At 57.5% G+C, this 5262-nt stretch overlaps 1 non-coding gene across 1 annotated transcript; it reads left to right on the top strand.

The window, feature by feature from the left end:
* The first annotated feature begins 4488 nt into the window (after positions 1–4488).
* Positions 4489–4607, top strand: LOC131867621 (5S ribosomal RNA). Its single transcript, XR_009366173.1, has one exon. It is a non-coding gene; the product is annotated as a 5S ribosomal RNA (ribosomal RNA).
* Positions 4608–5262: the final 655 nt, after the last annotated feature.

Genomic DNA, 5262 nt, shown 5'->3' with positions numbered 1-5262 from the left:
ACCTGGGGAGTCGACCCATCGAAGCATACACCTCCCCTATATAAGCTATTTGTCCGATTCCGACACCTGTGTAGTTTGCACCTCCGCTCAGGACATCGACCCCAACTTCCGAACTCGCCTGCAACGACCGAACCAGCGCCTTGGTGCGCACCAAAAGTGCGCACTTTTGGAGGGCACTTTTGTGCGCTCCAAAGGTGCGCACTTTTGGAGGGCACTTTTGTGCGCTCCAAAGGTGCGCACTTTTGGAGGGCACTTTTTGGAGGGCACTTTTGTGCGCTCCAAAGGTGCGCACTTTTGGAGGGCACTTTTTGGAGGGCACTTTTCTGCGCTCCAAAGGTGCGCACTTTTGGAGGGCACTTTTTGGAGGGCACTTTTCTGCGCTCCAAAGGTGCGCACTTTTGGAGGGCACTTTTTGGAGGGCACTTTTCTGCGCTCCAAAGGTGCGCACTTTTGGAGGGCACTTTTTGGAGGGCACTTTTCTGCGCTCCAAAGGTGCGCACTTTTGGAGGGCACTTTTGTGCACTCCAAAGGTGCACACTTTTGGAGGGCACTTTTTGGAGGGCACTTTTCTGCACTCCAAAGGTGCGCACTTTTGGAGGGCACTTTTTGGAGGGCACTTTTGTGCGCTCCAAAGGTGCGCACTTTTGGAGGGCACTTTTTGGAGGGCACTTTTGTGCGCTCCAAAGGTGCGCACTTTTGGAGGGCACTTTTGTGCACTCCAAAGGTGCGCACTTTTGGAGGGCACTTTTCCTGCGCTCCAAAGGTGCACACCTAGGTGAGCACCTTCGACCACACCTTGTAGCACACCAAACTCTGACTTTCGACTTCATCCGCAATGCAGGGTCTTTGAGGTTGGCGCAATGCGCACAACCAGGGGAGTCGACCCATCAAACCCAACACCTCCCCTATATAAGCTATTTGTCTGATTCTCATACATGCGTAGCCTGCAGGAGCAATTAGGACATCGACCCCAACTTTCGGCTTCTAAACGAAAACAAGGTCTTTGAGGTTGGTGTAATGCGAACAACTAGGGGAGTCAACCCATCAAACCCAACACCTCCCCTATATAAGCTATTTGTCTGATTCTCATACATGTGTAGTCTACAGGAGCAATTAGGACATCGACCCCAACTTTTGACTTCTTAACGAAAACAAGGTCTTTGAGGTTGACGTAATGCGCACAACCAGGGGAGTCGACCCATCAAACCCAACACCTCCCCTATATAAGCTATTTGTCCGATTCTCATACATGTGTAGCCTACAGGAGCCATTAGGACATTGACCCCAACTTTTGACTTCTTAACGAAAACAAGGTCTTTGAGGTTGGCGTAATGCGCACAACCAAGGGAGTTGACCCATCAAACCCAACACCTCCCCTATATAAGCTATTTGTCTGATTCTCATACATGTGTAGCCTGCAACAACGATTAGGACATCCACCCCAACTTCTGAATTCGTCTGCGTTGACCGCACCAAAGGTGCACGCCTTGGTGCTCACCAAAATCCGACTTCCGACTTCTTCTGCTATGCGGGGTCTTTGAGGTTGGCGCAGTGCGCACAACCAGGGGAGTCAACCCACCGAATGCAACACCTCCCCTATATAAGCTATTTGTCTGATTCTCATACATGCGTAGACTGCAGCAATGATTAGGACATCCACCCCAACTTTTGACTTCTTAAACAAGACAGGGTCTTTGAAGTTGGTGCAGTGCACACAACCAGGGGAGTCGACCCATCAAACGCAACACCTCCCCTATATAAAGCTATTTGTCCGATTCTCATACGTGTAGTCTGCAGCAGCGATTAGGACATCGACCCCAACTTCCGAATTCGTTTGCATTGACCGCACCAAAGGTGCACGCCTTGGTGTGCACCTTGGAGTGCACTTTGGTGCTCACCTCGGTGCACACTTTGGTGTGCACCTCGGTGTGCACCAAAGGTGCGCACCTTGGAGCGCACCAAAGGTGTACACTTTGGAGCGCACCACATAGGGTCTTTGAGAGGTTGGCGCAGTGCGCACACCAAGGTGGGTGTTGAGGTGCGTGCCGAGGTGGGTGGGTGCTAGGGTGCGCTCCATGGTGGGTGCCAGGGTGGGTGCGTGCTAGGGTGGATTCCAAAGAGGGTCATAGGGTGGGTGCCAAGGTGGGTTGGTGATATAGTGGGTTCAAAGGTGGGTACTAGGGTGGGTTCCAAGGTGGGTCACAAGTTGGGTGCCAGGATGCGTGGGTGTTAGGTTGGGTGCCAAGGTGGGCTCCTGCGTGGGTGGGTGCTAGGGTGGGTTTCAAGGTGGACGCGAGGGCGGGTGCCAAGGTGGGTAACAAGTTGGGTGTTAGGATGGGTGAGTGCTAGAGTGGGTGCCAAGGTGGGTGGGTGCTAAGGTGGATGCCAAGGTGGTTCACAGGGTGGGTGGGTTCTAGGGTGAGTTCCAAGGTGGGTCACAGGTTTAGTGCTAGGGTGCGTGTCAAGGCGGGTGTCGAGGTGCCTGGGTGCTAGGGTGTGGATGCCAATGTGGGTCATAGGGTGGGTACTAGGGTGGGCTGCAATGTGGGTGCCAAGGTGGGTAACATGCTCGGTTGGTTCTAAATTGGGTGTCAGGGTGGGTGTGCACCCACCTTGCCCGAGGTGGGTGCCAAGGTGCCAGTGTGGGTGGGTGCTAAGGTGGATGCCAAGGTGGGTGAGAAGGTGGGTGATAGGTTGAGTGGTAGGATGGGTGGGTGCCAAGATGGGTCACAGGGTGGGTGCAAGGGTGGGTAGGTGCTAGGGTTGGTGTCAGGGTGGGTGGGTGCTAGGTTGGGTTCCAAGGTGGGTGCGAGGGTGAGTGTCAAGGTGGGTCACAGGTTAGGTGCTAGGATGGGTGAGTGCTAGGGTGCAAAGGTGCCAGGGTGGGTGCTAGGATGGGTCGATGCTAGGGTGAGTGGCAAGGTGGGTCCACAAGTGTCAAGGTGGGTGCCGAGGTGGGTGCCAACTTGGGTTCCAAGGTGGGTGCCAAGTGGGCGACTGCTATGGTGGATGCCAAGGTGGGTCACGGGGTGGGTGCCAAGTTGCTAGGTTGTGTTCCAAGGTGGGTGCCAACGTGGCTGCTAGGGTGCGTGGGTTAAAGGGTGTGTCACAACGTGGGTGCCAGGATGGGTGCGCACCCACACTGGCCAAGACGGGTGCAAGGTTGGGTTCCAAGCCCGGTCACAGGCTGGGTGCTAGGATGGGTGGGTGCCAAGGTGGGCACCAGGGTGGGTGCACCCACCCTGGCCAAGGTGGGTCACGGGGTGGGTCCTAGGGTGGGTAACAGGGTGGGTACTAAGGTGCGTGCCAAGGTGGGTCATGGGGTGGGTGCCAAGGTGGGCACCAGGGTGGGTGTGCACCAACCCTAGCCAGGGTAGGTCACGGGGTGGTTGTCGGGGTGGGCGTCAAGGAGCCAAGGTGGGTGGCAAGTAGCCAAGTTGCGTGCCAAGGTGGGTGTCGGGGTGGGTGCCAAGGATCCAAGGTGGGTGCCAAGGAACCAAGGTGGGTGTCTGGGTGGGTGCCGAGGTGGGAGCCAGGGTGGGTCCCAAGGTGAGTGCAAAGGTGGGTGCCAGGGTCAAGGTGAGTGCCAATGTGGGTTCCAAGGTGCCAGGGTCAGGGTGAGTGCCAATGTGGGTTCAAAGGTGCTAAGTTGGGTGCGAGGTTGGGTGCGAGGGTGGGTGGGTGCCAAGGTGTGCTAGGTGGAAGCCCGGGTGGGTCGGCATCCCATGGGTGTCGAGTTGGGTGCCTGATGGGTGCTTCTTGTCAAGTTTTAGTCGTCGGGACTCATTTCGAGCCTTAGAGGTCGTTTCTTGTCCGGTTGCCCTGTCTTCGACCTGGGAACCCAATTTTGGTCCTCGGGTCCCATTTTTTTTTGTCTCGCATCCCACTTTTGGCCTGTGGCCTTTTCGGGGTCGATTCTCGTTTTGGGCATCAGAGCATGTTTCTTCTCCTAAAACCCAATATTTGTTTATTAAGTCTCGGAACACATTTTTGTTCTCGTGGACCCATCATGGGTCTTGGAACGCATTTGTGGTCCTTGGGTCCCATTTTGCATCCCGAAACTTGTGTTTTGGTGCTTGATCCCTATTTTGGGTGCCCACCTTGCACCAAGTGCGCACCCGGGGCAAACCGAGCGCCTTGGTGCACCGGGGCAAGATCGAGCGTGCACCCGAGGCGCCCCGAACATGCACCAAGGTGCACTCGGCCCACATGTGAGCGCAGGTCGTTGCGCCCGAGGTGGTGTGTGGGCACCGCGTTGCAGACGGGACACTGCACGCACACGACGCCCCGTCCAGGTGCACGCACGTAGGCCGGGCCGGGTGCACACCCGACGCCCTAGCAAGGTGCGCGCACCCGGGCAGGGCTCACACTTGGCGAACGGGGCGCACTTCGCGAGGGAGGGTGTGCACCTCGACGGGGGTGGGTGGCCGGGGTGGATTCGCACGTGGGTCGCGGTTTGCTAAGTACACACTGCGACAAGCTCATAACGGGTGCGATCATACCAGCGTTAGTGCACCGGATCCCATCAGAACTCCGCAGTTAAGCGCGCTTGGGCCGGAGTAGTACTAGGATGGGTGACCTCCCGGGAAGTCCCGGTGTTGCACCCTTTCTTAGTTTTTCGCCGGGCGTCGCAATGCTATTTGAATAAACCTTTTGCCCGTTTGCGTTCTCGTCGGGGCCGGGCCGGGCCGGGGTGCGCTGCCCGCACTACCGCGCGCGCGGGGGCGACACCGAGCGCGCACCCGAGGCGCCCCGAGCACACAGGCCACGGTGCAACCCGGGCGTTGTGCGCGCACCCCGGTGCGCCCGAGGTGCTGCGCGCGCACCCAGGTGAAATCGGTGTGCACCTCGGCCAGTGCGCGCTCGGTCGAGTCGCGCACGTTGGCCAAGGTGCACGGTGATGTTTCTTACTCTAAGGTTCCGCACCAGACGCCCGGGACAGGTGAGCGAAGCTGGGCGGGGCCGGGTGCGCGGCCGGGGCAGGTGCACGCAGCTGGAGAGAGCTTTGGAGCACACCAGAGGTGCGCACCTTGGAGCACACTTCGGAGCGCACCAATGATGCGCTCCATTCAAAAGTTTCCTGAAAAGGCAAAAAAAGTTGAGATTATAGAATTTCCCACTTGAGAGATTGTAAAAAAAAAAAATTTAAAATGAAGGAAACGCGGGTGCCAAGGTGTGCGCGCCCGGGTGCGCAGCCCAGCCAAGGTGTGCGCACCAAGGCGCCCACCCTGGCGAAGGTGCACGCAAGGTGCGCACCCGAGG

The sequence above is a fragment of the Cryptomeria japonica genome, unplaced genomic scaffold (assembly GCF_030272615.1).
Source record: "Cryptomeria japonica unplaced genomic scaffold, Sugi_1.0 HiC_scaffold_176, whole genome shotgun sequence".
In the NCBI taxonomy this organism is placed as follows: Eukaryota; Viridiplantae; Streptophyta; class Pinopsida; order Cupressales; family Cupressaceae; genus Cryptomeria; species Cryptomeria japonica.
Note: the sequence above shows the minus strand (reverse complement) of the source record. Positions and strands in the feature narration are given on the sequence as shown.